The following is a 12667-nucleotide window of genomic DNA, read 5'->3' as shown; positions in this document are numbered from 1 at the left end:
TAATGCAAAATCTTTTTCATATTAACCTCACCTCCTTTCCCTCGGCCTGACAGTGGACAGGCCTGCTCTCTTTGGGCACTCAAATTATCCTCAATTACTGCAGAAAGGCCAGGCTAGGGGACGTCACCTAACCTTCACCATCTGTTAGGTTCAAAGCCCCGGCAGCCAGCCGGTCCGCCTGTCTCCTGCCTCCTCCTGACCTTTCAGGCCCGGCCCCTCGACCCTCCCTCCTCTCTCCGACACCCCCCTTTCTCCGGACACAGCTGGGAGGTCCGTGTCCGCACATCATGCCAGAAAAGGTTACTGAGATTGACTGTTTTTCACACTTTTGCATATGAGAGCGGAATATTCAGCATCAAAACAGTGTGCGGTGAAAATATTTAAATATTGCTTTTTTTTTTTTTTTTTGCAATTTAAATAAAAATCTAATTCATTTACAAAATTCATGTTTTTTGCATAAGATTGTATATGTTAACTTGGGCTCATGAATGAATAATGAATAATCTTAATGAAACAGAATGCGAGTGTTAACACTGTTAATATACAAATGTGATGCTGCAGTGTTAAAAAATGCATTAATATATTCAGCTGAATGTTAAACATGTATAGAATTAATATTAACCAAAATGAATAAATGTTGTAAAAGTATTAATTGTTAGTATTGCAATAGCTCAAACCTATTCATAACTAAAACGTATTCATGATTTTGTAAGCACCATTATATTCAATTTAAACTTGTCACTGAAACTTTGAAAGAATTTTCACTCAGAATTCGTAAGTACATTTCACAAATAATTACAAAGAACTGGCAAAAAACACATTAAACATTAATTTTTGAAGTAGAAAGCCTGAAATAGTATTTTATTGTAAAATGTACTCCAGTAATATTTGTTTTATTTACAAATGTGCAAAATCCTTTTTAACAGTTTTTATCTAAAGAATGATATTTGTAATTATACATAATAAATATATGTCAAACACATATTTTATCTGCATTTTACCTATCATGAGTCATACACCTGAAAGTTTTGCTTGGTTTAAACAGAACAAACGTTCTCAGTGATTGTGAATGGATAGTGCATAAACACTTTCCATTTTAGATCCTGTTCCTGGAAATCACATCTTTATTTTCTACATCCTAATCGAACGCTCCTACTTTCTCCTCAGCAGATTTCCCGTCCACTCGCAGCACCTGGCTGCATTCATCTGGTTTTGGCATTGTTCTTGTAAAATATTGAGCAGTTCTTATGCCTCCTATAGCACATGCTGCACTGAATAATTGAAGGCGTATTTTCTGTTTGTTTTTAACCTATGTGTTTTAGCAAGTCCAGTAAGTCCATTTTGATTTTTTTTCCACTGCTCCCCATCAGTAAAGCTGGACACTCTAGAGGCCTCCTTTCACAGGTCATAAGACCTGACGGCTCAGAAATAACTTTTAATGAATCTGATAAATAATAGATGGAGTATACGCTAAAGCCAAGCTGAGAGGCACAGGGAGCAGGACAGCGAGCTGGGCAGGCAGACAGCAGTCTGGTCCCTGAGCTTATCGGAACCTGCCTCTTACACAGACACGTGCACACACTCCTCCTCCCTCTCCAGACAGAGCTCGCTCAGGGGTCAGGGGTCATGGACTTGACCTTGGAGCCACTAGGAAAATGTTCATTCAGTCTTTTATCATCTAGGATTATTCAACGGGAGGCCCACTTCTCTCAGCATTACCCTTCATTAGCATTAGCCATTAGAAGAAATCCCCAAATCAATATTTTATACTGACATAAATGTCCATCCGACTGATACCTTCCTCTGAAATTAATGTCTGTATTTTTATGATAGTCAGCTGTTTGATGAATAATAATGGATCTCTCTATTTCTTTTCCACAATAATTGGAATTCATTTGTTTGCTTTGTCTACAAAATACCATAAACAACTGCATATTATGAGATACAAAACTAAACTATCTTTCTTTGCACATTGAATTCACATCCATATGTTTTCAAACATAATGTTGAAGGTATTTTTGTTGTTGTTGTTGTTATTAGGTCCCCACCGTGACACGAGTCCCCATGAGTCTGTGTGTATTCAGGTTTAAGTCCCCACCAGAATAGAAAAACAGGTACACACACACACACACACACAACACAACACAATTATTATGGTCTAAAGGGATCCTCTTTAAAACTCTCAGTTTAATTTTTTTTATTGTCACGTGACAGCAAAATGGCTTTATGCATGTTGGTGGCACACTGACTTTCATTTGCCTGACAGAGGTTTTCAAAAACATTATTATTTTAGAACTAAATTGTTATGAATTAGAAACAATTTGGGGGAATATAATAATAAAGCATTATGAAAAATCAAAGCAAACAAAACATAATGTGACTGCTTTATTAGGATCTCTGTACAGTTACACCACTTATATTTTTTTCTTCTTTTTTTTTTAGACACCACAAAATAAAAAGAGAAGTAGTCAAATACAGATATTTCAAACATGTTCATAATAGAACAAGTAAATATATTGTGAAGATACATTTAAAATGCATGACATTTAAATGTATCTTTGAATAACAAAAGAGCGTCACGTCATCAACACACACACACACACACACACACACACACACGGTTTTATAAATTTAAACAACACTTCTTGTCTCTTATTGTGTCGTTTTTGAATCGCGTACGTCCGCCTGTCAAGACAATACAATGCTTTTTTAGGTCAAATATTGCACAGCGCAGATGAGTGCCGCGGGAGAGGCGTGGGGGGGTCACAGATATGCCACGCATCGCTAATCATGACCAGCAGATCTGCGTCTCCGACAATCTCACAGACAGGAGCGGCGCTGAGCGGCTGTAACACCGGCACATGCACATGAGCAAGCCCTGCTCCAACAGCACTGTTTCCTGTGTGTTTGGTTTTTAAAATACATATCATATTATAATAATTCAGTAAAATCTCGAATCTACATTTTGTAAATAATGTTAAAGTATTAAATAAAGAGTAAGACATGTTGTGTTACTACGATATTTTTTTGTACTTAAAGGTAGAATTAACAGCGGTATCGTGTGTGTGTGTGTGTGTGTTGTCCCCGATCGTAGGTGGGCTCTTCTCCCCTCTTCTGGGCACTGTGCCATCAACAGAATTAACCAAATCAGCTCAGCACACGTCAGGTTAATACAGCAGTGACTAACACTAATAGCAAGACTGCTTGTTTCAGTCTCATTTGAATGTGAATAGTGTTTACCACTGAGAGCAGCTTGTAAGGGCCGGCTGCTTTGAATACACAACAACCTGCCACATAAAGGATTTCAATTAGCCTGTAATAATTAGCCACATTCACTCCAAAGCAATTATGGGCCAATTAGCCTTCATCGTTGCTTAATTGGCCGGATTAATTGCCCACTGGCAGCCTGTTCAGGAGTGTGGAGAGGCATGCAACAGAAAACCACTAGTTTGCATATTATTCATGAAGAGAGGGGGGAAAGGAGAACAATGTAATTAAATAATAAAGGCAATAGGGGAAAAGATGGTGGTTTTGCTGGCTAATACTAAATATTTTAAGTAATTTGAATTTATTTAGTATAATATATAATCATAATATATGTTTAATCTGCTTATTTTATGTGTATATTTTTCCGGCACAGTTACGATATAGGCCTATATATTTATTTATTTTTTTTTCTCATCTAATAAACTTAATCGGTGCATTCATACAGATTATTCTTTTTCATATTTAACTATGAGTCGGCAATAAAAACACCTATATGTTAAAAAGTAAAAATCCTCCTCTAAGAATCGGTTTACATTTATTAAAAAAAAAAAAAAAAAAACAACTTGGAAATGCGTAAAAAAAAAATTAAAAAAAAAAGTGTCATGTGATCTAAGCGTGGTTATGCAATACCAAAAGGACACAGAGGACAAACTAAAATAAATAAATATGTTTCGATTTATATACAGCAGGTAATAGTATCACTGTGTGTTATCTAGTGACGGTGACAATAAATCTAGTGCTGTGGACGACTGACATTGTGTAAAACTCATATTGTGTGGAGCAACGTGTTTTACAGTTTTCAAAAGCTCGGCTGTGTGCGTGGACATGGAAAATGGAAAATATAAAACAACTGTGGATATTCTGCAACGCAACTGCAAATTAGACTGTCCTGTAATAGTCAGCATCTTTGGGCTTTTATTTACGTCCAAACGTGTGATGCGAAGGGGCAGCAGTGTAATTATTGTGGAGAAAATAGGTCAGACTGGACCTCAGCAGTGTCCATTTGTCACAATGCATTGTGAGTGAGGTGAATGACTCAGAGGCATATGGCTTTCATATCAGCACACTGAACAGCTGATTTCTTCAGAAAGCTTCTGTTAAGTTCAAGGTCCCGGGGGTCGATGATCATCGTCACGCGCTTCATAACACAAATATTCACTGAATGTTGCCAAAAGAAAATCGCCATTTTATTTAGTATTTTATATCCACGAGAAAAAAAAAACGCGTTTTATTTAAATATGATGTTTAATATTCCAAAATGAAACTCAATGGCTCTTCAAATCAAAATTGAGACAGGTTTACGATCATTCCAAACAACAGAAAATAAAAACAATAACAAAACAGGTTTTAAGGAATAGATCATATAAATGCATAGAACAATTTAGTCTACCAACAAAGCTAAAAATGATTCGGGATGTTAAAATAAATAAGCATGGTCGATAAAATAAGCCCACATTTACAACTATGTATTTGTAAATATTTAAAGAGACATACAACAGATGACGTTTATTTTATCAGCATTATATAGCATTAGGTACAACATCGACACTGAAACAATTTTTTTTTTTAAAAACAGCCTAATAAAGCAGGGATTTCCGTGGATGAAAAACACTGTCGAATAATCAATAATAAATCGACGAAATGCACCGTTCATCTTATGATACACACTAAAAGGAATCGAAAGCTAATCGAAATGATCATTCGTTGTCCATTTTTCTTTAACATGCAGCTATATATAACATCTTAACATGTAAAATTAAATATATGCATGCTAAAATATTTTAAACACATCATATTATTTCAATAAATCTATACAAACAATACATATGCAATTTGTAACCTTCAATCATAAGACAGTCCGCATTACTGGAGATGACACGACGAGTGCTCAGGTAAATGCTAAATAACAAATGAATAAAATTAAAAGGATGCATACATAAAATCATCTATGTGAATAACGCACACATTAATAGCCCAAAATAATATAAAATAATAATGACATTTACAGGTGGGCCCCGTATTATTACACTGAAATATGATTAAATCATAACATTTTTCACTTAAACGTACAACTGTATTTGTTAGAAATAACGAGAGGGCTTTAAATAAACGGAGTATCAATTATAGTGATGCATTAACAATTATATTTATAACGAATTTGAGCTTATCATGCAAATGGTTTTCACAACCTAGACAGAGAAAAAAAAAAAAAAAACTTGAAGAAACTCAATCATAATTCCCAAAATTGCTGGATAAGTCGCGGTAAAAACTATATGCAAAACACAGACGAATTCTTCACTCATTTAAAGGGCACGATGCTCATGTCCAGATTGCATGCGTCATGTGAACCCCTGAACCGGTCCATTTCCAGATGACACTGGAGTGAAGGTGATCCATGTATGCTCAGTAGAGATTTCCAATTCCCATGGTGTTCATCTCTGTGAAATTATATACCAGTTTTCCGTAAGAGATCTAAATTTATTCATTGGCTATTTTTTTTGATGTCCTTCACCTGCATGGCCAGCATCTCAGTTGCTGAAGAACTGATTCTTGAAACAAGCTGATTTAATGGGATCACCTGCTTAAAATTGATTTTATTGTTATTTTTAATAACAGGAAAAATCATTTAAATAATTTCAAAACTATACAGGTTATTTGTGGATGCTAAACTGGTCTTAATGCATGTTTCAAATGAATGTTTAATCTCTAAATAAATAAATAGGAATAATGAACAACATTCAAAAATGAATAAGAAGTTCATGGCCATTTAAGATGGCAGCTCTAACAGGAAAACACTTTCGGAGTTGTGAATTTAGAGGTCTTTATATCTGTGAGTCAACCTCTACCACATTGTTTTTTGTGAAACACAGCATATTTAAAGTTATAAAGAAATATGAATCACATATTCATAAGACGTAAGATGCATACACAAGTGCACCTGTTGTACAGTGATCCAAATATTCAGACAACGAATGAATATTACTGTAAGCTATTTGTTGTGTAAAGTGACATTTGGAAAAAAAATTGAAAGGTTAGAAGATTAAAAAATAAATATTGCAGCAAGAGCATTGTTTGAATGACAGTATTAAAAAAGCAGGGACAAACAGAGAACAATTGCACACTAAAAAACGACTATAGCAAAAGAGCAATGAAATGAAGCGGTGTACGAGATCTACAGTAAGAAATTCAGGGGCAGACAGAAGGACAGACAGAGGTGGTCCCAGGTGCCCGTGCTCTTTACCGAATCCTGGTAATGACATCATTAGGCCACTTTGCATGACCAGAGAGAGATCCTCTTTCCGCAGAGAGTCCCTTCATGGAAGGCAGGTCAGCGACACGAGCCTCTGCCTGACATATAATTGCTGATATTGATTATAGGTTATCATATGCTGCAGGCTATTTGTAAGATAATGCCAGAGGGGTTAATTTGTTAGCCATTAACCTCTTGGGCCTGGGTCTGTGTACATACGAATTAAGTTTAAAACAAGTCCTGACTGGTTTCCTCAGCTCTTGGCCCTAAATGGAACTGTAATAGGGTTAAACCGAAATTACAATGCAACACCATGAAACAGCACTGCGCTCACACAGCCACTGTGCAGGCCACTGGTAGCCTATTTGAAAAAGGGCACTGGCCACAGGTTTTAAAAGAGCACAGCATTCGCACCAGCAATTAGACCACAATCTCCACCCATTTTACTACAAAAATATGTCTCAAAGGGCTCTTTCTGAAAAACCTTTTGGTTCCAGAACACAATTGACATTTACAGGCAATGTAAAGTGTCCATCTGAAGAAAAAAAACTGAATGTATCTAAAACAAGCAGACATTGCAGCTACTCGTCATTTGTAAATGTGAAGTCCACAAAATAATGTCAGTAAACAATGCAAAAGAAAAAAAAAAAAAAAAGTATGCTAGACCTGTAGCTCTGTCATAAACAACAACACTGAATTTATATATAGAATGAAGACTCTTTTTTTATTTTTCTTTAAGAACTTTCATTCAGCTAAGACACATTCAATTAATCAAAAGTGACAGTAAAGACATTTATTATAATCATGTGAAACTGAAGACTGGAATAATGATCTGCATCACAGGAATAAATGACATTTTAAAAATACATTAAAATAGAAAACAGATATTTTAAATTGCAAAATTATTTCACAACAAGCTCTCAAAGGGCTCTTTCTGAAAAACCTTTTGGTTCCAGAACACAATTGACATTTACAGGCAATGTAAAGTGTCCATCTGAAGAAAAAAAACTGAATGTATCTAAAACAAGCAGACATTGCAGCTACTCGTCATTTGTAAATGTGAAGTCCACAAAATAATGTCAGTAAACAATGCAAAAGAAAAAAAAAAAGAAGACTGGAATAATGAAGACTGGAATAATGATCTGCATCACAGGAATAAATGACATTTTAAAAATACATTAAAATAGAAAAGAGCTTTTAAATTGCAAAATTATTTCACAACATTGATGTTTTTACTGTATGTTTTGACCAATTAAATTCAGCTTTGGTGAGCATAAAACCTTTTTTTATTATTAACAACTTCTTAACTTTTAACCATGTTTGTGTTGAATTATATATATATATATATATATATACAGTATATATCAAGAGTCATTTTTGTGTCTGATCCAAAGGTCACAGACAATAATAGAGTATAGTTTTTCAAAATAATGTTGTTAGATGTTATTACAGTACTCTAAAATTGGGGTTCAATCAATTTAACTTTTATTTCATAAATAAATATTAAATATTGCCCAGGCAGAAATAACTTTAAAGCAGATAAATCCCCATTTCAATAAAAAAATTCAGTTACTTGAGTTTCAAAAACCAAGCAGACAGAATGTTAACAGCCATGTCAGCAACTTCAGGTCTAATCACGACAAAATCACTATCGAATGGACAATTCCAACCAAATCAACCAAACATACAACAGAAACAGTAAAACACACCCACCAGCCAAACAGCAGCATAACACAACTTTAAAAGTCTCCTGTAAAGCCCACAGTACAGCGACTGCACATCAAAACATCACAGCAAAGCCAAAGGAGATGTACCAAAAGTTGAAGGAGTGTGTGGGAGTGTGCGAGTGAGTGTTTATGTGTCCATGTGTGTGTGTGTGCGTGATTGTGTGCTGACGTGTAGGTGTGTGTTTAGGAGCGAGGGAGTGTGAGATTAGTCAGAGCAGCACAGGTGAACCTCAGAGTCTGACACAGCTCTAGTAAAACAGCAGAGGCTGTACCTGTGCTCCTCTGCTTCGGTGGCATCAAACGCTCCCCAATCCAGCAGTTATCCGACAGCAGGACGTGTGGTCCAGGTTCTCTCCTGACCCAGCTAAGAAGCACAGGGAAGAAGATGAGAGTGAGCCAGAGAGATGGAGATAGAGGGATGGGGGGGGGAGTCAGAGGTTTGCCACTGTGACCCCATGATGGATCCATGTGAGATTGGTCATAGACTCTCTCTCTTTCGTTTTCTCTCTCTCCAACACACACACACACAAACACACATGTTAAGGCTGTGCAGAGACAGTCAAGGTGCTTTGTCTAGTTCAGACATGCACACTGACCAGCAATCAGAAAAATGTCACAAAATATGCATGAAAATGGGTCACTGTATGTGATTAGCGCAAAATCATATGGTTCATGAAAATCGTATGGTATCAAACTGATCGACTCTTTCGTCTCTTTGGTTTCGGGGGCTCATGATATTCCAAATTATATTTTTGTGGGACTGTGAAAATGATTCGGGAGCCCGGCAGAATGCCATTAGTATTCATTCACACTCTCCCCATAGCATCTGCTGCGTATTTTAATACCGGCTGGACGCAGAGGGGCAGCTGGAATTGGACAGGCAAATAAAAAAAAGGGTCAAAAGTCTTACACAGAGCAGAGTCAGGCCATCCACCCAAACAAAAGACAATAAAGAAGAGGCTGGGACGCGACCGGCCGCTGATAGGAGGATCGGATACATGCGCGTGAAAGAAAATACATCAAAACTACACTCTCTGAGAAAGAAGCTGTCACTGGAGCTGTACCCTTTCAAAACAACACTTCTGTACTTTATTTACCCCTAAAGGGTGCATATTAGTACCTAAATAGTATGTAGGGTGGCACTTTATATTAGGTGTCCTTGACTACTGTGTACTAACATTAAATGTCTATGGATTTACTCTGTAACTACACGTTGTTCTGGAAAATTTCCACATTTACTGATACTAAATTTGAGGTATGGTTTGGTTTTTGTGGTAATCGTTGGGTTCCGGTTAAAGGTTAAGTTTACAATGTAACTGCAAATGTTAATTAAATGCAAGCACTTGTAATTACAATGTACCAACATGCATGTGCATAACAAGGGGCCGTTTTTCCATGCTACTGTGGTACTTTTCCATTGTTTTTCTATTTAAATAGATGCTAGATGGATATGCTTGACCGTTGCACTCCAGTCTTGTGCTATTTGCAGCATCCCATGCATGACACATGCATTAAAATAAGTTCCACTTTTTAAAAAAATGCATCTGTTTCTCATGTTTTTGAAAGCAAAAATGCATACTATGTGAATGGCCCGTAAGTATATTGTATCAGATGGTTAAGTATACTGAAAAACAATCCGAAGTAAATAAAACAAAGGTTATTAGAGTATGTTTTACAAGAAAGTGTTTTTTTTTTTTGTATTGTTTACTGTAAATAGTAGTTAAGGCCACCTAATATAAAGTGTGAACAAAACTAGAAGTTTATTCTGCTAAAGTCTAGTAAACTTGGTTAGAGTGATGGCTAAGGCAGCACGTGGAAACAACCTAAAGTTTGTTGTTTGATATTACAGTAAATGAAACGATTTGAGTTGACAGCTGCATATGAAAGGTACTTTTTGGAAAGTGCTTGGAGTGAATTGTGATAAAAAGGCATTTTTAAAAGGCAACTGCTTGCCTTGATATAAGTGTCACTCATTTCTCCAGAGCATGCACATTATGCATACCATACGAAATACTGTTCGCAAAATAAACACCAAACATTTGGGGTTTTCTGCTGCCACGTTGATGTGAAAATTGATTTGTATTGCATGAAACATGCATAAAGGGATCGGCCATCCTGCTCGGCCCGGCTTGGAGAAATCACATTTTTATATAAATCAAGCCCTCCCCTCCTCTGACTGGGGACAGACTAGGCCAAGTTGAGTTGGCCCAAGTCTGTTGACCTCTATATGCAAATGAACCCATATGGCCAAGGCACCCAGACAGGCCAGACCTCGTGCCTGAACTTGACTCCCAGCAGTGCAGATGGAAGGGAGGACGGAGGGGAGGAGGTCCCCCTCACCTTTGTTGAACCGTAATCTCTAAACAAACACCCCGAAAGCTCGTCCAGCGGGACGGTTGACCTGATGAAATAGTCTATGGACCAGGACAGTTGTGAGTAAAATCATGACCCTATCCCAAATGTGCCATCAACCCTCGCAGTCCTTTTCCAAATACACACTCAGGGAATTATGTCACATAGATTGTCTGGTAAAGGTACACTGGATATTGGCCGCAAGGGGCACTCGCAAGCACCTTTACTCAAGCGCAAAAAAAAAAAATATATAATAATAATAATAATATATATATATATAAACTGTCATCATATACTCACACGCATGTCTTTTCAAACCTTACTGTCTTCTGCACAAAAGAAAATATTTTAAAGAGGATTTCCAATAAATTAAGTAAATGATGAACCTTCCTTTTAAAGAAAATGCATGCGTCTATAACAGTTTTTTTTTTTTTGATGGTCAAATAGATGCAACATCTTGTACAATTGTTTTAAAGCTACAAACCATTGTTTCTTTCTTAAGGGTTTGCAGATATAAATAAATACATTTAAAAAATAATAAATAAATAATTAAACGAACAAATGAATTAATGATTTAATGAAAATTTGCCATAAAAAAAAAAAAAATGTTTACCACATATGTGTGCCCTTTTAAAGGTTACTTTAAGGCAAGTCAGGTCACTCGGCATGCATTTTGTAAAAGAGTTAAATCTTCAAAAAATATTTATCAGCCTAAATATTATATTTACATTCATTCATTTAGCAGATGCTTTAATTGAAAGCAACTTACAAATAAGGAATACAACAAGCAATGTATCTTAAAGAGTCAATAACATGAGAAGTGTAGAATAGTACAAGAACAGGGAGGAATTTAAGAAAGGGAAAGCATAGAGTCAGCAGGATGTAGCAAGTGCTCACGGAAGATATTTCTGCCGTTTCTTGAATATTGTCAGGGATTCGGCTGTCCAGATAGGGTTAGGATGCCATGTATAAAATCAGCAAAATAATTTATAAAATACAGTTTTATTATTTTTTAAAGCTCAAATCATAAAAATAGCTTTTTTTTTCTGGTTGGTCCAGCTAAAGCATCTCCTGCATTAAACAAATACTTCTATGAGCCAGCTGATTCTTTCGACATCCATTCTTATAGCCACTTTATTGAGCCATTTTTCCTTATTATCATTTCTCCTGTTAATTTTTCTAAGTGTGGTCCTTCTCCCACTTATAATCAAGTGTACATCGAAACTCTTGAGTTCTGGACTGAGTGTCTTCCTGCATAAAACCCAGGATGTTACTAAAACCTTGATCATGTTATGTCCTGAGCCCTCATATTCAGCCCTTTCCTCCTTAATCGTCCCTTCTTCAGCCTATCTCAGCTTCTCCTCCTCTATCTTTATCTCACCCGCCAAAATGCTTCTGAGTGCAACAGCAGGTAAACTATTCCAATTAAATACAAAAAAGGAAAGGCTGTCGTTCTACTTAACTTTGACATTTAGCGCTCAGTGTGGGGGTTCCCCTGCTCAGAAAGATGGGTCAGATTGAGAAGGCAGCGGGGCTGCATCGATCTCTGTGAGAATGTGAGTGATACCTCCTGCCAATTACAGTAATCACATGCCTGTTTCAGCGGTGAGCAAATGTTATCCACGAGAAGCAACAGGAAGCTCCATGATAACATGCCAACCACTGTTACACTAACACACACAAAGCTTATCTTGAGCACACGCTGAGTATGCGATATACTCGGAGAATAAATCTCTGCTTCTTCAAATCCAGACCCTAGATCCTACCCTCTTAAAAAATAAAAAAAAGTTTCAAATGGGGGGTTTCGCAGTAATGCCATAGAAGAACCATTCAGTGAACAGTTCTTAAAGGAATAGTTGACCCCAAAATGAAAATGTGCTAAAAATGTACTCACCCTCAGGCCATCTAAGATGCAGATGAGTTTGTTTCTTCATCAGAAATTTAGCATTACGTCACTTGCTCACTAGTGGATCCTCTGCAGTGAATGGGTGCCGTCAGAATGAGAGTCCAAACAGCTGATAAAAACATCACAATAATCCTCAATAGTTAACTCCTTGTGAAGCGAAAAGCT

At 36.6% G+C, this 12667-nt stretch overlaps 1 protein-coding gene across 2 annotated transcripts in view; it reads right to left on the bottom strand.

Annotated features, from left to right (window-relative positions):
* LOC107715462 (zinc finger homeobox protein 3-like) overlaps nucleotides 1-12667 on the bottom strand; it is a 349927-nt gene that overhangs the window by 269319 nt on the left and 67941 nt on the right. Inside the window, exon 2 of one of the 2 annotated variants that reach the window (XM_016521608.1) lies at nucleotides 8517-8608. The exons of the other annotated variant lie outside the window; for it this stretch is intronic. The gene's annotated coding sequence lies outside the window, so the exon portion shown is untranslated. The remainder of the gene's footprint in view (nucleotides 1-8516; nucleotides 8609-12667) is intronic. 2 annotated transcript variants of the gene reach the window in all.

Source organism: Sinocyclocheilus rhinocerous, unplaced genomic scaffold, assembly GCF_001515625.1.
Source record: "Sinocyclocheilus rhinocerous isolate Xijiao unplaced genomic scaffold, SAMN03320098_v1.1 scaffold539, whole genome shotgun sequence".
Taxonomy (NCBI): Eukaryota; Metazoa; Chordata; class Actinopteri; order Cypriniformes; family Cyprinidae; genus Sinocyclocheilus; species Sinocyclocheilus rhinocerous.
Note: the sequence above shows the minus strand (reverse complement) of the source record. Positions and strands in the feature narration are given on the sequence as shown.